A 22,966-nucleotide genomic window follows, 5' to 3' on the forward strand; every position below is an offset into this window, starting at 1 on the left:
CCACTATACGACATCGATCTTCTCACACTGAAACTCTAGTGAACAAACGCGATGCGAATAATCATATAACAAAACGAATTAATAGCTTCAACCAACCGCTCGACTCGACTCATTTCACTCGCCTCTGTCTGTCGACTATTACTAAGCGCTCACGGCTCGCACGCATGAATAACAGTCAGACTTAAAATCATTCTCAGTGGGCAGCGATTACCTTGAAATTCTACCTCGACAAAACCAACATAATCAATGCGATTAAGCATTTCGATAAATTTACTCTCAGATGTTATAAATAGTATCTCGACATGTGACGCCGATATAGGATCCTCACATATCCCCAGATGCCAAGAATTAATTTCGTCTGGAAATTTATGGTGGCATGAAGTTTCATTGTCACACTGATCAGTTACGAAGGCCCGCAGTAGACAGGACAGACGAAAAACAATAAGGATGTACGCAATTAAGCTGACAAACTTTCAAATTATTCATTTTGGATTGATTCAAAAATGGCTCTGAGCCATATGGGACTCAACTGCTGTGGTCATCAGTCCCCTAGAACTTAGAACTACTTAAACCTAACTAACCTAAGGACATCACACACACCCATGCCCGAGGCAGGATTCGAACCTGCGACCGTAGCAGCAGCGCGGCTCCGGACTGGAGCGCCTAGAACCGCACCGCACTTTGGATTGGTGTAACCATATAAAATACACTACGTGATCAAAAGTAACCGGACACCTCCAAAAACATACGTTTTTCATATTAGGTGCAGGTAGTCCTTATCAGCGACCTCAGTAGTCTTTAGACACCGTGAGAGAGCAGAATGAGGAGCTCCGTTGAACTCGCGGACTTCGAACTTGGTCAGGTGATTGAGAGTCGCTTGTGTCATGCGTATGTACGCTAGATATCCACACTCCTTGACATCCCTAGGTCCACTGTTTCCGTTGTGATGGTCACGTGGAAACGTGAAGGGACACGTACAGCACAAAAGCGTACAGGCCGACCTCGTCATTTGACTAACAGAGACCGCAAACAGTTGAAAAGGGTCGTAATGTGTAATAGGCGAGTATCTACCCAGAACATCACACAGGAACTCCAAACTGCATCAGGATCCACTGCAAGTACTATGACAGTTAGGTGGGAAGTGAGAAAACTTGGATTTCACGGTCGAGCTGCTGCTCATAAGCCACACATCACACCGGTAAATGCCAAACGACGCCTCGCTTGGTGTAAGGAGCGTAAACATTGGACGATTGAACAGTGGAGAAACGTTGTATGGAGTGACGAATCACGGTACACAATGTGGCGATGCTATGGCAAGGTGTGGGTATGGCGAATGCCCAGTGACCGTCTTCTGCCAGCGTGTGTAGTGCCAACAGTAAAATTCGGAGGCGGTGGTGTTACGGTGTTGACGTGTTTTTCATGGGGGGAGCTTGCACCCCTTGTTGTTTTGCGTGGCACACTCACAGCACAGGCCTACATTGGTGTCGTAAGCACCTCTTTTTTTTTTTAAAAAAAAAAGCTTTGGCTCTCTAATTATTACAATGACAAATGCAGCTTATACTTCAGTTGGTGGCTGACAATATTGCTATGGACAAGGTTTATGCAAATTTGTTAATCTACTCTACAGATACCAGTCTATTCTGCAGCGTTACAAGTGTGCCAGCAATACTACAAACCTACTATTTTTGGCCTTCCCACCGAGCTAATCCCAGTGGGCGTGCCCCTGGCTCTGGGCTGGCCGAAATTACTTTGAGTCGCTGCAGTCCCTCATCGTGTTAGTGTTGTTAATTTCTACATTCTAATTTTTTACTTCTAATACCTAATATCTAAATGGATGTGCTGAAACTGGTAGGTATATATTTTTGACACACCTGCCTTCCTGATTTCAAAGCCCGGCGGTATTGGGCAGGTGCACCTCAAGTCTTTATCAGTGTTTATTCATTGGCCATCATGGTTCCTAACGTCCGCCCCTGGTATCTGAGTGGTCAACGCGACGGAATGTCATACCTAACGGCCCGGGTTCGATTCCGGGCTGGGTCGGAGATTTTCTCCGCTCAGGGACTGGGTGTTGTGTTGTGCTTATCATCATCATTTCATCCCCATCGACATGCAAGTCGCCGAAGTTGCGTCAACTCGAAAGACTTGCACCAGGCGAACTGTCTACACGACGAGAGGCCCTAGCCACACGACATTTTCATTTCTTTTATGGTTACTAACGAATTCCCTCATGTTCTTAAGTGATACCTCGTTTGCCAGTGTGTTTAGGACATGATAGGTATCAGCACGCCGCAATAGGGAATATGTGTCACGATTCGGTAGTTGATGTCTAAGTTCGTTCGCCACAGCGTCGTATATTGGACATTCATAAATGGTGTGGTCGGGTTTTCCGTCCTGAGCGCCACAGTCACAAGGTGGTGTATCCCGTTTCCCACATAGAGATAAGTATGTCTGATATGGTCCATTCCCCCGTAAGGAAGTGCAGCAGACCCCTACTTGGCTCGAAGTAACCCATCTGTAGTCTCTCCTTAATTTTAGGCAGCAGTTGAAATACGCTTCGCCTCGCTTCCTCGTTCTCCCACTACGCCTGCCATAGCTCCTCCCCCCTTCTTCTAACAGGAAATTTGTCGCCTACTTGTACCCTCATGAACTCCCTGGTCTTTCCCATCTTCCCTTTGATTTTCGAATACCATGTTGCCTGTTCCAGTATCCTGATGTCTAAAGGACATAGCTCCATTAGCACTAATATAGCCCCCCAGGAGTTGTTCCGTACGCCCCAACAGAGCGTAACAGCATATTCCGCCGCACCCTTCTTGCAGTCATGCCAGGCATCACCCTCGTGAGCCTGTGCGCCCCGACCCCAGCCCCGTATCCTACTACTGATGTTAAAATACAATTGTGATAAAGTTTAATGAGATTTTGTGGCAGATGTAATCCTTTGTCGCCAATGTTGATGAGATTATTTAAGACTTCCAGGGCTCGTTGAGCTATGGTTTCTATATGAGATGTGCAGTTCCACTTTTCGTCTACTATAACCCCTAGATATCTAGCCTCGCGGCGCCGAAGAACTGGTGTTCCCTCGATTCTTTCAGTTAGATTCCTAATCAGGCTACCTTTCAGCTGTAAATACGTAAATTTGTATTGGTGCACCCTTCATTTTCGTTTTGTGGCACCATTCAACAAGCAATGCTATTGTTCGTTCCGCTTTGGGTTCTAAGTCCTCACGGCTACGGCCGCCGAACAACAGGAGGAGGTCGTCCGCGTAGGCTATCACGTATATCACGTCCTCACTGAATTGTAGTGTTTCTAGTAGAGGTTCTATATTTAAATCCCAAAAAAGTGGCCCCAGGACAGATCCCTGGGGACACCCCTTCGTAATGGTTTTATTTATTTTTCCGCTAGGCGATGATAACAAGACCTGCCTGTCCTCATAATAGCTCCTCAGATAGCCATAGAGGGGCCCTGGGCACTCCTTCTCACGCAAGTGGGAGAAGAGCGAGGGCCACACAGGTTGTCGAAGGGGCCACTGATATGTACCATGATGCCCACCACATACTTGTGCGGGGCTGAGCTGCAGACTTCGGCCGCTAGAGCATTTGCGTCAGACGCTGATCGCCCCGGTCGAAAGCCAAACTGTCTGTCGCTCATCCCTCGCAGTATCCTATGTACTGTCAGTCTGTCAGCCAATAGCCTCTCCAATATTTTCCCCAGGATATCCAGGAGACATATTGGCCTGTATGACTTGGCTCCTAGGGTCCTTGTCTTTCCCTTTCTTTATAATTACGACATTTGTCCTTTCCAGATTTTCGTGAATTTACCAAGCCTTAGGCACTCGTTTAAGAACCCTGTGAGAGGTGCATTTAGCTGAGGGGCGAGGAATTGCACAACCTCCGCTACTATGCCGTCTGGCCCTGGAGCCTTCCTCCTTTTAAGAGATTTAATATATGCCGCCACTTCTTCCTCCGAGAAAGGGTACACCACGGTGTTGTTGGTGTGCTCATCCAGCGCAGAAGAAGGAGGTCAATGGCCGGTTAGCCTTAACTACATGAAGATGGTATCTGTTCTTTCGGAGATGTCCGCCGCGAGTAATGAGTGTCATGGGCAGGGGCACTACGAATGTAGTGTGTGAACATTGAGTTGGGAATGTGGGTCTCACGGGGAGCGTGCAAGAGATAAATCCCTGCAGTCACACTATCCTCTGTGCCCTCGGTGGCTCAGATGGATAGAGCGTCTGCAATGTAAGCAGGAGATTCCGGGTTCGAGTCCCTGTAGGGGCACACATTTTCAACTGTCCCCTTTGATATCAACGCCTGTCGACAGCTTATGGTCTTGATTTAATTATTATTTCATTCTATGAGAGCTGCATGGTCACCGATGGTATCTGTTCTTTCGGACATGTCTGAAAGAACAGATACATCTTCATATATCCAAAAGACATGGTCACATGTCAATGCAACTTCATATACGTGTACACCATCGGCAGGTATGTAAATGATTATAGTTGCAATTCTCTGTGACAGACAGAACGGAGACCAGAGTGCATTAGTATTGTTCGCACTGTAAAGGACTAGAAGAGGCCTCTTGTTTTAGCTATGGAACCCCCTGCAGCATTGTGGGGGACTGGCAGCAGCCGGCCTAGGCGATTGCGTGTAGGCTGCCGTTAACACCACAACTCAAACGCTACGTTTGGAGTGACGCCGATACAGGGAAGCATGAAATGCTGATGAAAAGCGTCGCATTGCGTTCAGTGATGAATGGCGGTTATGTTCTATACCGCAGTGTGGCGGCCACCTGGGCAGAGGTCCCATTCGCCCAGTGCTTTGGATTCGATCCGTCACCGGCATTCTTCGTTTTCATGGGTTACCTGCAATGCCACAGTATCGTAGTGTCATTCATCTACAGGAAAAGGGTTGTCCAAACGTGACACGTTTATCTATGAACTTCCTGTATGATGTTAAAGCACTTCTGTGGCCAGAAAGATCCCCAGATCTCTCCTCGAGAGAACATATGTGGGACCAGGACGGGTGTCAGTACCATCCTAGTGCCAGAATCGAGGATATCAAGGACTAGTTAAAACAATTTTTGCCCAGCTTGCCCCAGGAGAGGATACAACGACTTTACACGTTTTCCAACCGAACTGGTGCATGCTGCCAAGCCAGAGGGAGTGCGCTCGTACCGCCAAGTTCTATGTAAGTAGCACTGGATTTTGTACTCGCCGAAATAACATTACATGCCCGCTCAATACGCGAAGTTTCACTTTGTTCCCTCCTTATCTCGGTGCTTCACTTTTTTGTGAGGCATTGTTTGTACATCGAAAGCCACTGCACAGAGCTAGCAGGAGGGTACATCATACCAATATTATCTGTGTTCTTTCCTATTCCTTTCGCATATTGGCTTCCTCTGAAAGTGCTGGGTTCCGTTACTCAGATATTCATTAAGTCAATCATATACTTGGAAGGTATTCCGTATGATCGTAGTTAAAATGTTGAATAATGTCGAACGCTTTCTATTGTTTGCAGCGAGAAGTTCGGTTTAATCACACCCTCAGGGCTGTTGTCGAGAATTTAATAAGGGTCACCATCCTACACTTGCCCCACAAGGCAAGGTTAATTAGTCCCAATTCTCACACACCGGCAAGCCCGTTTCCGGACGCCATCTCCTAGACGTGAGCCTTAGCTCCACTTGATGGATCATTCCTATTTACAACAAGCACAGTTGCTGCTGTCTTTGCGTTCATTGAAGCTGCAGTGAAATCGTCCTTCCCAGAAGTATAATTGCGAAGATTGCTTGAAATATGTGTAAAAGAAAAGTAAAAAATTATCAACGGCGTAAGTAAATTTATTATGTTCCGTAAGCAAAGGTCCAATTACTTACGCAGGATTAGATTTACGACAAGTTAAAATTTATAACTTACCTTTTCAAGTCCTGCTTATGAGGTAGTCTAAAGACATACGACACAATTTGTAATGTTGAGACGGAACATGCATTTATGTATGGTAAACTCAATGGAGTTAACAGTCCCCCGAATCGTCTTGTAGAAACATATTCCGTTCGATTTGCTTATCTGTGGCAACAGTGTACGTGATGTACTAAAAGTGGCACCATAATGCCAATGTATTTCAAAGTTTAATCTGACATAATATTACTAGCGTAGATGACCCATGCAACTTCCTAGTGCCAAGAGCCAACAGTGGATTAGTACATAAGTAACCATTTCCTCAAGCCAAAATAAGATTAGTGCAACACAACGTGGATAAGTAAATGAAAAAAAAAGCAAGGTTCTAGTTCAATGTCCAGTCCACAAATCCGTCATTCAAGTCAGAGCAAAAGCGCGTACTTGGGCAAAGAAATCAACAGTGTCTTTTTCGAAACCTAAACCAGGATGGCGGGACGATGTTTCGAATAATCACCATAGCGAATGCCAGTGCCACCTTGATAGGTCGTCAAGGGAATGAAAAAGAAACGGTTGGCGCAAAGTATAGTGCATCGAAAGTGGATGAAGCTTTAGAGCTCGTATTACCAAAAATAAATGAGAATAATGTAGAGCATCACAATCAAGGGAGTGCAAGTAAAGAAACAGACACAACAGGAAGGATGACATGCTGACTCCTCGTGAGGACGCTGATGACAATGTTGTCGAGCGCCCCAAATCCAAAATCATCATCATCATCATCATCACAACAGCAAGCCACAGTACAGCAATGAGAAAAAATGAAGACACTCACATGCAGAAAAAGGGGGTATAACAGCGAGACACGGTCCGTAAATGACAGTAATGCCATTAACTAGAGAAATAACAATGGAAGAAGGAAGGAAGATTGGATTTAACGAATTGTGTCAAGGATGGGACAGGAATTCGGCCATGCCCTTTCAAAGGAAACATTCCGGCATTTGTCTGGTTCGATTTAGGGTAATTACGGAAAACAACAAGAACAGAGAAGATGGATAGCACGGGTAAAAAGAAAAAAAAGACCAACTTTCTGAAAACTTTCGACGAACCTGGAGCAGGAGGAGCGTGGAATGAAGTAACTATTTGTGAGAAATTTTACTGGAAACCATGCCGAGCTACAACTAAAAAAAAATCCATACCACTAGGTACGTACTTGCCAGTTGTTTTACATGCAGGAAACGTATGTGACTTACCATGGAAGATACAAAAAGATAGGAGTTATTCTCTTCACTATTGGAAGTGTTTTGTTTCCTTGTCGTTATGAATATCTACAATCGTAATGTTTCACACAAAAGAAGCAGATTTTATTTCCTAGAGAATGTAGCAGAAAGAATAAAAACAAATAAGAAAGCTGTGACTTTAGTTTTAGCGCAAGAGTATAGTAACAGAATAAAAACAAAAGAAATAACTTCAACAGTCCGCGCAATGCGACGAAATCCTTCGTAGGGCGACACCCATGACATCGCACATCACTGTCGTGTGTTTAGATTTTTTTCTTCATCCATATGTAGTGTAAAAATAGAGCAATATCAGTGATTCGCTTTTCTGTCTTAAATTATCGCTTCTCCACAGCCGTCACATCGTCAAAATTTCGGAATATCTTACACTTTTTCGCCTTCATCTTCAACAGATTAACATTAATTGAATTAGAAGAACTGCAAGAACTACTGTACCTGGGAGTAAAAGCTGCTGACAGTCTGCAATTGGCATTCATATTCGTAGCTTGTAAAGTTCTTGGCTCCTTGAAGGCATAAGATGTAACATTTCAAAAGTACAACAGACGGTTTCTCACAAGGGCAACAACATATTTTCTACGTTAACAGTACGGGTTATTGTCCTTTTAACAAACCTTGCTAAGGTGGTTCCTCCTCCAAAAATTTACTGTAACAACCTAACACGCTGCCGAAGATAGTCTAAGATATGTGTTACAACACTCAATCGTTCCTTACCCCACACCATGCCAAATTTACTGACCTCAACGGAATTCTCACTGTAGACTTAATTCAAGAAATATTTAACATCCGTCCTTTCAGACAACAATCACTGGGTTACAAACAGACTGGCTTTTGGATTGGTCCATTAGTCTGCTCCTCTTGTTTTACTTGCACTCTGCTCCTTGATGCGGCCGCCTGGCATATCTTCTCGTTACTGTAGTTCATGCTAAGTTTGCGCTGAAGCAATAGAAAACTTATGAGCAATTTTGGTAAGGCAGAAACTCTTGCAGGAGTACTCTGCGAGTTTCCTCTAGAACCAGAAATAATTGGCTCAAGCAAATTTCACCTCATCGGGTAACGGATGCTTACAAACGGAAGTGTAGACCGGATGAGAGGACTATACTGTGGTGGGACATGCTAACTTTTAGGGAACATTAGTCTGAATCACCGGGTCAGGTAAACTAGTTATAATATTAGAACAATTATAGGCATTATGTACCTGTTAATCCATCCTAAACTGATTGAGACTTCAAAGGCCTTTTGGCGCCTCCATATATCTTATTTATGCACAGTTCTGCAGAATATATGACTTCTTGTGTAGGAATTCCAAATTGAAGAATCTTTGCCTATTAATTAATCACGAATTACGCATATTCGTGGGTGGTGTGTGATCAGATATGTTGAATACCCTGATGCATTATTAAGTTTTGAAATGGTTGCTTTGTCTCTTCTCTCCAGACAATGCAATTTTTCTTAACATCTGTCAATTCTTAATTTTTAAACAGTTGCAATTGTAGTCGTGACACCCTACCTCCGCACGGCACTCTCAGGGAAGCGACCTAGAATCATAAAACGTTTTGGGATGCTACTAAAGACAGCAAAGGACTTGGAAGAGCAGTTGAATGGAATGGATAGTGTCTTGAAAGGAGGGTATAAGATGAACGTCAACAAAAGCAAAACGAGGATAATGGAATGTGGTCTAATTAAGTCGGGTGATGCTGAGGGAATTAGATTAGAAAATGAGACACTTAAAGTAGTAAAGGAGTTTTGCTATATGGGGAGCAAAATAACTGATGATGGTCGAAGTAAAGAGGATATAAAATGTAGACTGGCAATGGCAAGGAAAGCGTTTCTGAAGAAGAGAAATTTGTTAACATCGAGTATAGATTTAAATGTCAGGAAGTCGTATCTTAAAGTATTTGTATGAAGTGTAGCCATGTATGGAAGTGAAACGTGGACGATAAATAGTTTGGATAAGACGAGAATAGAAGCTTTTGAAATGTGGTGCTACAGAAGAATGCTGAAGATTAGATGGATAGATCACATAACTAATGAGGAAGTATTGAATAGGATTGGGGAGAAGAGGAGTTTGTGGCACAACTTGACTAGAAGAAGGGATCGGTTGGTAGGACACGTTCTGAGGCATCAAGGGATCACAAATTTAGTATTAGAGGGCAGTGTGGATGATAAAAATCATACAGGGAGACCAAGAGATGAATACACTAAGCAGATTCAGAAGGATGTAGGCTGCAGTAGGTACTAGGAGATGAAGAAGCTTGCACAGGATAGAGTAGTATGGAGAGCTGCATCAAACCAGTCTCAGGACTGAAGACCACAACAACAACTAAAGATCATAGCTCAATGACCGCACAATGTGTGTTTACTTTGCCGTCTATGCAGATGATTCGTAGGAACCACAACAATCCCACTGTTGGCTTTGAGGTCTGGCTGGCAAGCCCACTAGGCGAGTCAGCGGTACAGTTTCTACCAGTGACCCCGTCCGAGGCGTTGACCGCATTTGGGGTAAATGTGTAATAACTAGCTGCCTCCGCGCTTCCGTGCGTCGCGCCCGCGTCTGAATTATGCGCTCGTGATTTAAAACGCGTCGGTGTCGGTGGCGAAGACGTATGGCGCCGGGCCCGCTCTGTCCACAATAGCGGGCCTAATTTACCGGCCTTGTTGCCGCCGCCGCCGCCGCCGCTGCCGCCCGTGTTGCTGCGCGGTGACATTCCAGCACGCGCCTCCGACTCCAGAGGGTCTGCGAGCTCGCGAGCCATCTCGGGCTGTGCTGCAGAAGGATATAATGTTAGTTTTACCTTTACATCGGTTTAGAGGCCATTTGAGACTACACTATAACTCATTTGGACATTAGAAAGGTGTGGTGTGCGTACTGTAAGACCTTCAGTACACACACCATCAGATTATTTGACTCGTCGCTCTAACGAAGTAGGTGAGTGTCAGCAATATGTCTCGTGGTCTTATCGTGGCGTGTTCATCTTCTGCCGTTAGGTCAGACGATAGAAATGCCACTTGCACGCTTAGAGTAGCAGATTGACGGTGACCAACTTTAAACAGAACTTGATTAATTTTCACACACATTTATTAAAATAATAACAAGCATAAAAATTGCTTAACTTGGTTCTGGATGCTATTTACAATTGACAATCTGAAGTTCCTTTGGTCTTGGTACGTTAATTTTATTCTCACATATCTCTGATACTTGACAAAGTGTCTATACATTTATCTTCATGGCTATGTACAGGAATGTGGTAATCTTATTAGGCGCAGACTGAAACTTGACTACAGACTGGTGCAGACAAATGCAGACTGACTAATCGGAGGTCTGCACACTCGTTATAATACCTCGCGCGTTCATATATCACTGCGCGAGTGTGATCCGCGAGCAGAAAAGGTTCCACGTTAGCAGCAATCTCATTGGCTGCGTTACATATTAATACACGGATCGGATGAAGCAGAATTTGGTCCGTCTCTATGGCAGCACCATCTCGTAGTGCGGAGACGGACGAGCGCTGCGCCTGCGCTGTTGTGCTTAGCGGGGCGCGCTCTAGTAGGAAAGTTGTGTACGCGCTGACTACGAGGAACTGTGTACACAACAGAAGGAAAATCGTTAGTGGACCTATCGAAGTAACATTGAGCCATCCATGCACAGCGACTTTGACCCACCCGAATAACCGTGCGCGTTAGCATGCCACTTCCGGAATTTGGAGAGATATCTCGAGGGGCGGTTGAACGAAAAGAGGCAAGAGGAGAACGTTATAACAAAAAGGGGTTACTGAAGGACGGTAGGATGGACTTTCTGTGGTTGACTTGATTATTGTTATTTAATTAAAGGATTATCATGCTAAAGGGGCTAAGGGACAAACTGTACTTTCTAGGTACTGTGTACCAACAGAGAGGTAGGATGTGGATTTAGGAGCGATGTCCCATTGGAGTGAGGAGTGCTATTACTGTCTCGCTAAAACAAGAAGAGTTTCGTTGATTCCGAACCGGACGGCTGGTCGGAATAACCTAGATTTCAGAGAAGTGATTCATGCGGGTACATCAGCCAGGGTCCATAGCTCAAGACAGTGGTCAACAGAGCTGATAGCAGCCGGCAGACCAACTTGAAGCTGACAAGTGTCTGCAAAAGTATCGAGATCGGTGACTCGTAATGTATTAATAGCTCTGGCACAGTAGGCATTTCAAAGAGTTATCCTGACACCCTCACCAGCGTGCATGTCTGCATCCTGGTCGCAGCAGACCTTTTTTTCATGACGACTCTATTTACTTGCTTTGTTATTCAGACACAGTTCTGCAATAGCAGTACAAAGGGGTCACTGAAGGACGGTAGGATGGACTTTCTGTGGTTGACTTGATTATTGTTATTTAATTAAAGGATTATCATGCTAAAGGGGCTAAAGAACAAACTGTACTTTCTAGGTTCTTCAGAATAAACTTTATTGAAATAACTTGCACAAAAATATGCACGAACTCTTCATCAACACTTGGTCATTGACTTTAGGAATGTAAGTTATCACTTGACACGATCCAAATATAACAGGCTGGCCGTTGTGGCCGAGCGGTTCTAGGCGCTTCAGTCTGGGACCGTGCTGCTGCTACTGTCACAGGTTCGAATCCGGCCTCGGGCATGGATGTGTGTGATGTCCTTAGGTTAGTTAGGTTTAAGTAGTTCTAAGTCTATGGGACTGATGACCTCAGATGTTAAGTCCCATAGTGCTTAGAGAGCCAAATATAACAAATAAACACTGACTTTTCTAAATAAATTTGTACTCAGTTCACTAAAAAACGTCCTGTAAGATTTCTGTATTCAGTAATCATTTTATTGTTCAATTTCGGCACAATTCATTGTAAAATTGTGCACCTAAGGTAGATATTCCATCATACTTTTGAGGTTTCTTTTCCACCAGTGGCCTTAATGAATGTGATCGCTTTGAAATCTTCACTTCGCCACCCTTTTTTCAGCACTCTTATCACTTCCCAGCCCTCTAATTCACCAAATGTCTTTATGTGTTTTACGCCAGGCGTGGTGATTTTAATCCATGACCTTGATAGAATTAATGATCAAATCAGCTGGTTCCTGAAAGTCCATAAATTAACTGCCTTCGTCTGAACAGCTTTAATTGCTCGCTGTGGTGCTTATTACGTCATCAGGAACAAAATCCTTCCTCACCTTCGCCCTTTTTTCAATAAGGGCGAAGCTACGGTCAGAAGACAAAAAGCTGTTGCCAGAAACTAAATATTTGTGTTCTGTTGTCCCATAGGCACCAGGGCCAATCAAGAACATATAACAAACATCAGGCTCCGATTTTCGTTTTCAGTGCTGCAGTTATCATTCCATATAACGTGTTCTTTCTTTGATGTGACATACAGAACAGAATTTAGTGCTTTAAAGAGACTGTGTTCTGTTGTCTGCGCTCCTACCACCTACACTTCCATGCTAAAAACAGATACTTGCAACACTTGTGTCATGGATATGGAGGCCAGAGTTATAGCATGGCAGTTGTCCCATGTAACACAGGTCTGAATGCGTTAGAGTTGGGACAAACAATACCTGCTGAAGGTCCACTGACAAATTACAAACATCACTTCCGGATGCACATGGATCTATACTGTCTTTTCCCCTATACATTCAACTGTCTTCTCAGATATCATATGGCGCAGTTGCAATAGTCTTTTGATCTGTGGAGAATCCCTTGTGTTACCTTTGATATGCATATTATATAGGTCACGCTTCTTAAATGTGTCTGTTCTAGGACGCCGAAAGCTCAGATCTGGAAAACGACGCAAAAACATTCATTTATAAGGTAACTGACGCACTCAGATTTATGGATATTTAGCTTTAAAAGCCTCGTGAAGTCTATTAATGTTGAGGTCTGGAAAAAGACATTCTTTGCTTGACATCTTTCGGGAATAGTAACAAGCGTCTCTTGTATTTGTCCCTTTGATCTGGCTTCTACCATGATCACGTAAGTACTTGCGAACATCCTCCAAAGTATCACCATTCTTCTTCTTTTTTCAAGATATCAATTTTTTTTTCTTACTGACAACAAAAAGATCCACGAACTTAGATTACAGACTCGTTTATACTTTCCCGCATCCTGAGGCGCATGGTATCAGTATATTAAAGCGCTCTGCTGGCAGCTGTCTTCAGTATTCTTTCCATTTCGCCTGCGACTCACAGGAGTAACGTGAATCAACCCCATTACAGACGTCCCTTATGCTTGTTCGTTATCAGCATAGAACTGTTCACAAAGTCATTCCTTCATATAGGGCGCAAGTGATGTGCAATCTGGATGGTAGGTTACATGGATTCTGAGAAGACAATGACAGACAATAAGACAATTTCCAAATGTAAACAGTAGCATGAACCAACCCCATTACGAAAGTCACTTATGTTTGTTCATTTACAGCACAGAACTGTTCACAAAGTCATTCCTTCATTTGGGGTGAAAGGGATGTGCAACCTAGATGCCAGTTACACGGATTATGGAAAGACAGTGCCAGACAATAACACATTTTCCGGATGTAAACAGTGGCAGAAGCCTAGAACCAGAAAACAAGATAACCTCAAAACCTACATCACTGTTTGATTTAATTTTTGTGGGTATTTACTTTCCACACTATGTACGATAAGATTTATCACTCACTCTTAACTCACATTCACGTTTTTTTTGGAGTTACTACTTTTTCTATTACTTCCCTTTGCTGAATTACTCATATTGTTTTCACTATCCATTACGCCGTCAATGAAGACATGCGACAGGCTACAAAACAGCAGGAACAAGCGCAACTTTATACTCCCTATGCCAGTATAGCCAACTCGTGTAACACATACTGCACTTACCCCAAGTCATAGGAGTTACCTGCCGGCCCTGGTAGCCGAGCGGTTCTAGGCGCTACAGTCTAGAACCGCTTGACCGCTGAAGTCGCAGGTTCGAATCCTGCCTCGGGCATGGATGTGTGTGATGTCCCTAGGTTAGTTAGGTAGCAGTTAAGTCCCATAGTGCTCAGAGCCATTTGAACCATAGGAGTTACCTCTCATGCCGTCTACTGGGCTTCGTAGCACCTACAGCAGCCATGACTGGAGATAGCCCTTTTAGTATGTAAAAGCCCCGTTCCCATACCATCTAACTAATTAGAAAGCACAATTTACGCAAAATTGGCGTGTAGTCCCTTTAGCATGATAATCCTTCAGCTAGGCCTACTAATATCCAAAAATGTACATGAATTTAAATTCCTAACTATTGGTAGCATAATACACGACAGTGAAATCCAATAGTTTTGATTAAAACTATATTTCTGTGACAAATTAAACTCTCGTCACTATAGTAAAATATTATCACTTATACAAATTTGATTCTACTCGCATTCTGTATTAATCTTCTGACCATTAATGATTAATGTCTACCTTCCATTTTCGTTTTTACGTTAAACATTCATTCTCTCAACAAAACATGTTATAACTTAATTATTATTGTAACTATACATTACTTATCTTTTAGTTATTCAGCTTGATAGAGTGCCTTTTCGGCCCTTTTTCATAACTGAAGCTCATCTGCTGTTTTATCATTATGAAATCTATGATTTACTTTTTACGTACACATCGTCGAAAAATTTCATCGGTATGATTAAAAATGTTTTTTGGACACAAGCAAATTTAATTTTATTGGTACTGAGTTGTTATTCGTAGCTTTTTTCCATTTTCGGGCTGCAGTTGTGGCAACAATTTGTACACAGGAATGCACATGTGCAAGATAAACTATGACTGCATTACTAGATGTGACGGGGGCCGGGGCCCTGCAACGAACTTGTGACGTCACATTAGTTCCCTTGTCCGACATGCGTCCGGGGCCAGGCGGGAAACCAGTATATGAATGAAAAGATACCCACAGAACTCTTAAACTTTGTCACGTGTTATCGAGAGTCTGACTCTATTTAAACGCGCAGCTACGAAGTATGAAAGAGTTCTGAAATAGTAACTCGCTGAAGTTCTTAGGACCTGTAGTGTCACGTGCTGTGATGCACCCCACAGGGCCCGCGCTGGCTGAGAGATGTGGCGGGGTCTGGAGGGGCTGAAGGACGTTGGCCACCATTCCAAGGCAGCAAGGGGATGCTGAGTCAAATAAGGTTGAAAACCACTAGACTACACTAACAACTACTTGCTCGTACAAAAGACCACGAACAACAGGGAAAGTATTGTTACATGTAAATATCATCTGATTCACTCATCCTGGTCTCAGCCGCATTTGCAGTACGTTCTATTCTTTTAATAGTAAAGTATACGAAAAGTGGACAATTCAGTCAAATTCAAACTTGCTCTCTGAAATACTGAACAGATTTCTCGAGTGAAGTACACGAATATTTGAAACAGAGCTGCTGGAATCTATGGCGACAAAAATGGCTAAAAATAAACCTAATGAAATCATTCCATAATACTACGTTTTTAATTATCCAAAAGAAGTGATGGGCATGTCCATATAAGTACCGTATAAAAGATAAAGCTAGCGCATATGGCGATTCGTTTGCTGAAGATGAGCCACAGAAGAATTGGTAATAATCCTCTGAGAGGTGTTCCAAGTTCACTCAAAAAACAACAGCAGGGAAAACGCAGAAACAGGTAGACTAGTGACAAATACAGATAAAGAAATAAATAAAGTGTCGATCAAGATTAGCAGACGTGGATAAAAGCAGAATTCTGAAGGTGATGAATAGCAGCGAAGTAAACAACTAAAAAAATCCAGTTACTTTAAATTCTTCGTCTCAGGTGTTGTATGTACATTATACACTCCTAGTCTCTCTCTCTCTCTCTCTCACTCATTTTTATAGTTTTTTATAGCAATATGTCTGTCCTATATTTCTTCCTGATTATAACTATAAGGTTTGAATTTTTGGTGTACTAGGGAGATTTTTCTCTCCCAGCGTTACTTTTAATTTTGCAACCAAAGGTTCTCCTTTTTCTATGCAATCCTCCTTTTTTCCCTAATATTTCGTAAATTTTTGCGCATTTGAAGTATTCACAATGGTTTCCGTTAAATGTTGCTAATTTTGCCTTTTCCTAACTTTTTAACCTGTGCTGCATCTCCGACCGCCAAATTAACTAGTTCTAGGTGCACTAGTACACGTCCCACTAAACGGATCCTGCCACAGAGTCCAATCGTCTTGCACATTGAACGTTAGTAACTGATCCCTCGTATTACCCTGAAAACTCCTTTTAGAGTACCACGCTGCAGATGATAAAATATCCTACTTGTTGATTTTCGCTACGTCCATCTAGTTGCACTCCTGGGCGATGTTGTTCTCCAGACAGTTTTATAAGCTCCTGTCTCTATTCTTACTAAATTTTATAAATGAATTTGTTTCGCTGATGGAAACGTCGTTCGCACTTGCTGGTCTACGTTTCAAATGCAGCGAGTAATTTCCCGTCCTTGTAGCTTAATTCCTTCACTTTTACCACTATGTCGTTCATAATTTTCTTTTTTTTTTTAAGATTTCTTTCTCGCAAAGGCAATTTAACTTTCTTTTAACAAATCTTACACCAAATTCTGTGCTAAGTAGCCTACCATTCTTCCACGTTCTCCTTTCTTTCTTTTATGTTCAGTACTATTTTAACCTCCCTCTTCAACATTTAAACTAACCAGTAGGCATGATAAAGTCACTTAATATTTTACCATCTTCCCAATCCCTAGTTGCTGAATTGTCGATGTCCTTACTTTTTGTACATTGACGATAAAGGTTTATTTGTTATTCTGTCCCTTTCTTTCTAATTCTAATAACGCGGTGAAAACTATTTGTAATGCAAGAATGACAGTCTATAATCTTTTCTTAAAGACAGTTGAAGCTTTATCCGGAGATAGTGAGGCAGTATTCCTCCAAAAGCTTGCGACGTACATTTTGCATTTAATTTCGTAACATTAGTGTGAATCATAATTATTCATTTTTCTACGTCCTTCATCATTTGATCGATTTTTTCTTCAGTAGGCCTGCTGAATAGACATCCCTTCTCATACAGGTTTCCGACCATCCTCTCATCTTCTCATGCCTCTGGTCTCCCCTCCGTGCTAAATGAGTGCGTTTAACATTCTTTAATCTATAGTTCCCAGTTCTATGCAGCTATATTTATTCTACCGTTATGTCAAATCACTTTTCTTAGAAACCATTATTTTTCCTAGTTTTTTCGCATTTCTTTCTTAACTTTTTCTAGTTTCTCTTGTTTACATGCCATGTTAATTCCTCTCGTAGCGGATTATCCCTTTTCTTATCTACAGCATTGACACAGAGCATTTGTTCGTAATCTTTTTTACCCCTATTTACAGTATATCTTAATATCGCGTGATGTTTCGTGAAATCTGCTAAAGATTAAAAATTAATAAAACCGGTGGCAGTAGCCTGGAGGACATAATAAAAATACTAATTCGGAAAACTTTGACAGGAAGGCTCTTAATTTCGGAGTTCATCTACCAATGAATTCTCCTTACGACATACATTAGTATTCAGCATGTGCTTGCCAGGTTCCTAATACCTCTGAGGGGGACTGCCCGCTTCCAATTCATGTTTACGAGCAAACACTGCTATAACTAACACTCAGAGATAAACCCTGCCCAGTACTAGACAGAGGAGCGGGCTCACTAAAAGTTCTCTGTTATACGACTGACGCGTCGTTATATTTGAAACGTCAGCCGAGAAATTTAAGGGTCACACCTCCGTAGCGTGGAGCTCGAAGCGCCAACGTTCTCTTTAGGCGTACCCATGTGGGCGAGGCCGGTATTTTGGAGGTGGTAGACCGCTCTGTGTTGATCGGAAATCAATTATAGTCGAGATTAATGAGACAGAGAGTGGGTTGAGAGAGTATTCTCACGCTTGTGACCTCTGTCAATGTACAGACGAAGAGGGCAGGACGCACCGCTGTTTCTTTTTACCCCCGCACACCAAAATATTGTAAAGATGTCATGAGATTAAATAAAATGTTTCCCATTTGAATATGTGAAACTACAGCTACATCTCATCTTGCACAGTGTGTAATGTCTCACAATTCTCATTGTCGCAAACCAAAACTTGTAGTAGCTACATATTAAATGTTTCCTTTTCACCGAAATTGCCCTACTTATAACAGGATATTGAAGATTTTCGCGAGAGCACTTGCCTCTGGTTTGGTACTCATCTGTAGGCTTCTGTAGATATGTAAGGGCAGAGAGGAAGATTATGTACGAAGTACGGGGTGCCTAGAATAATCTCAAATAACTTTTGATATGTTACAGATTTCGATAATCTGTTTTCACCTAATCAAATAGTCACACTGCCCTCACATAACAATGACCATATGGGTCAGTGTAATCTAGCTGAAAAAAATCGGAAATGTAACTGTATCATAGGTGTTACACCAAGCTGCATATGTTTAATGATACACTAACAGCATATTTACGTCACTTTCCAAAGTAAAATATATCGCAGAGGTAAGAGATAAGTGAACAGCTTTTATTGTACTTCACAGACTGGCGTGCAGAGTAACCAAATCAGGTTTATTGGGAGGTACATCGTAGTTTATTTACGGTATATTAGATGTAATACATTTTCATTGTTGAATCGTTACTTTGTACGTTGTTTTACAACTATAAGGATTTTCACTCTTGAATAAGTAGTTTATATGGATTACATTAATGAAAATGTTACTGTTAAGTATCAAGAGCATCATAAATAATCACAAAGTCGCTTACGGGTAGGCGTCATTCAATCTGAACCATCTTCATAAATATATCAAATATGCTTCGCGAAACAGATCTGTCCAAACTAAAGATATTCGAAGTACTAACACCACAACGAAGCAGCATGAATAGCGATGTTGCAACGACTGCATTATTCAACAACCTAGTCCTCTAAAAATTCAATTATAACTATCTTATGAACAACATTCTGTAAATGAACAAATTTGGCACAACCCTCTCCGAGATACTTCTCCCTATCTCCCCCACCTCTCCTCCTCCTCCGGCGTCGCAGGTACGCACGTCCTCCTCAACTGCACCTGAATTAATAATAGACATTGGTTCCATTACTCACTCAGATTCGGAAAGCAGCAGGAACTGATAAAGTATCTCCTTTCTCGGAGAAAACATTTTACCACTTACAGTGATACTGCGTAATATGTTGCCTGGCGCATTACTCAGTCCACCTGAAGAACAGAAAAAATAATGTTTACATGCCAGAATGCACCTAGCATTCTTCAGCGGAATGTGCACTGATTTGAAACTTCCCAGTATATCAGAACTGTGTGCTGGATCGGAACTCGAATCCATAACCTTGCATTTCTTACTGACATACCTATTCAAGCAAGATTCACAACCCTTCCTCATAGTTTCAAATATGCCAGTACCTTTCTCCCACCATCTAAACTTTCCGTGTTCTAGTATTGATCCAGTACACAGCTTTGATCTACTGGGAAGTTTCAAAAGTTACACACATTTTTCAAAATATGATTCTTTGTGTATTCCTACGCAAAGATATCAAAATTACGTAAACATATTAACAAAAATTACTAGTACAGCGCTGAAGCAAGTACAGTCTATCGTATGGGTGTAATTTGTCGCTAAATGGGTGTATAGTACTACGATTCACTCCCGAATGGTAGGAAACACTACGCGTGTTGTTTGCAGTGCAGTTTTTTATTGCTCGTCGTGCGGTGGAGCCTCCAGCCACGAATTCTCTACCGTAAAAAAAATCACAGACTGTAAATAACTGCTGCGCCTTTAGACCGCTCGGCTAGAACGGTCTAAAGGCGCTGCAGTCATGGACTGTGCGGCTGACCCCGGCGGAGGTTCGAGTCCTCCCTCGGGCATGGGTGTGTGTGTTTGTCCTTAGGATAATTTGGGTTAAGTAGTGTGTAAGCGTAGGGACTGATGACCTTAGCAGTTAAGTCCCATAAGATTTCACACACATTTCGCAACTTCGCAGTCGGGTCTTCAAATTGGTGAGGGTAGATTCTATGTAAAACCGCAGCCAAACGGTAAGTTGTAGGCATTATCATCTAGGAAGCGAGCTACCCTGAAAGAAAGAGGAAAGGAAGATTGGACTTTAATATCCCGTCGCCGATGAGATCTTCACAGGCGAAGTACAAACTCGGATAGGACAAGGGTGGGGAAGGAAATAGCCCGTGTTCTTTCCAAAGGAAGCATCCCACAATTTGCCTTAATGGATTTAGTTAAGGCAAGGAAAACCTAAAACTGTATAGTCGGCCCGGAGCTCGACCCTGCGCATTCCAAATGTGAGACCAGTGTCTACCTCGCACGGCAGCATCCCTGATGAGAAGACATTATTATTTCTGAATTCGTTTGGATCACAAGAAGAGTCTGTACAATAATCTGTTGTAATTCATCTTTGTAAAGTAACTGTAAATCAAACGAAATCCCATGATGCTGAAATTGGTAACGAAGTATCACCTCCAAGCTGAGCGGGAAAAATAGTCCGTTAGTTTATCCTTTGGATGCGCACCATGTAAACGTGATCTATAATTATAATTAGACCATTTACTATACGTCATGTCTGATACATGTTTCAACGCCAACTGTGTGTAACTGGCGCTTAATATCAAACAAAGGTTTGTGGGACGCCTTGGAATTGAGGATAATCAAGTAATTTTTTCAGTTCGATTCTCACTGTTGCTTTTGATCTAGACCGAGATACGGAAAGAGTTCTGCTGTCATGTAGGCCACAAGCGCTTTAGGAGTTTCCGTCACAATATTTTCAATGTTCTTCGTTGAATCTAATCATGCGATACTGGTTTTCACACGTTATCATTATTTGCTATGTCCGATTGTTCACCCCTGTTCTGACTCAGCAATATTTGGCTGCGAAGCGGTAGGGAGGTGAGAAGGTGGTCGCGTAAAGTTCCTAATCACGAGACTTTATACCAATTTCGTTGATTAAAGTCTAAACATCTCCAATATGTCTACTGGAGTGATGATACGTGGCAAAGTTGATGGCGCATCGCCGATTGTTCGGGGACGTTGAAGTCTGTGTACCAGCCGGTGATGTCAGAGAGATGCGGACTGAGTTCTGGTATGGACTATGTTGGTTACCGAGGTCTTTCCTTTTGTTTTATACCAATCTTCTTAGAAATCTATTTTGGGCCTGCTACATGAGCCAGAATCGATCATACTGTAATCCTGTAGTGTATTCATGCGGTGGAATATCATATACAAAATGAGGAATTAGACCACTAAAAAACTGGAAGGTTACGCGGCCGACCTCTAGCTAGGCACTTAACCATTTCAGCCCGTTCTGAAATAATGCATGCCAGCTTTCCCAACGCAAAGATGCTATTGCTGAAAATATTAGTGCCGTTCTTGGAACGATCACATTCAGCTTGAAGCAGTCTGTGCTGATTACTAAATTCACTAAAACCTTTTTACTATTTTTACGTCGTGTTAAGAGTATAACTCATAAGCAGAGGTGAATCGAAAGTTATCAATGAGCTAGCGAGGACAGATTATTGCATTTTCTTCATGTGGAGCGAGCAGCTGATAGAATTCTTCACCACCTAAATGTATTTGTTACTTCTCGGCCGTCTCTAGAGACAGATGGAACACACAGAGTGAATGCTCCTGGAGCAGATCGCAGTAAAAACGAAGGTAAAAATTTGACGTCCAGTCGACAGTGAGGTCATTGCTGTACAAGCTCGGATTAGATTTCAAAGGAACCATCCCAGCATTTGCCTTCAGCGATTTAGGGAAATTACGGGAAACATAAATCTGGATGGCCGGACAGGGATTCGAAACATCGTACTGAATGCGAGCCCAGTGTGTAACCACTGTGCCAACTCGTTCAGTTGATACAGTAACAAGACGGAAATGTTGTAGTGATGAAGTTTCGAATAGTGACAGCACGTTATGCCTCAACATTTTAAACTGATAGACATCTTTATATGAAGTTCAAATGGTTCAAATGGCTCTGAGCACTATGGGATTCAACTGCTGAGGTCATTAGTCCCCTAGAACTTAGAACTAGTTAAACCTAACTAACCTAAGGACATCACAAACATCCATGCCCGAGGCAGGATTCGAACCTGCGACCGTAGCGGTCTTGCGGTTCCAGACTGCAGCGCCTGTAACCGCACGGCCACTTCGGCCGGCCTTATATGAAGTATCTGAATGTAAATGTATATACTACCTGATTAAAAATATCCAGACACTTATTAGTGGACATTAATATAGGGTGATTCCACCTCCCGCCTTTATGATGGAATGAACTCTGCTGGAGACACTTTCAATGAGTTAGATGAATGTCTGTGGACGAATAGCACCCCATTCTTCCTCAATAGCCAAAACCTGAGATGATAGTGATGTTGGACGCTGATGTCTGGAATGAAATCGACATTCTAACTTATCCTAAAAGTTTTCCATTGGTCGAGACTGGTTGGGTCATTTCTTTTCAGGATTGTTGCTGTACACAGACCATTACCTCACACATACTGCTTTGACAGGCTGCACTGTCACACTGATACAGTCATCGTCTCAAAACTGTTCCTCTGCTGTAGGCACCACACAATACTGTAAAATGTGTTCACATTTTTCCGCATTTGGCATTTTCTTAAGCGCAATAAGGGGCCATACTCCAACCACGGAAATACCTCCATACCTGAACACCACCTCCTCTTTACTTCACTGTTGGCACTACACATGAAGGTAGGTAACGTTCTCCAGATATTCACCAAACCCAAAGCCTTCCATCAGATTGCCACAGGATATAGCGTGATTCATGACTCTAGACGACTCGTTTCCAGTCATGCATTGTCAAG

General features: G+C 42.5%; 1 protein-coding gene across 1 annotated transcript in view; it reads left to right on the forward strand.

Moving 5' to 3' along the window:
- Window positions 1–22,966, forward strand: part of LOC124775893 (protein gooseberry-like) — a 294,891-nt gene that overhangs the window by 189,952 nt on the left and 81,973 nt on the right.

The sequence above is a fragment of the Schistocerca piceifrons genome, chromosome 2, assembly GCF_021461385.2.
Source record: "Schistocerca piceifrons isolate TAMUIC-IGC-003096 chromosome 2, iqSchPice1.1, whole genome shotgun sequence".
NCBI classification, from domain to species: Eukaryota; Metazoa; Arthropoda; class Insecta; order Orthoptera; family Acrididae; genus Schistocerca; species Schistocerca piceifrons.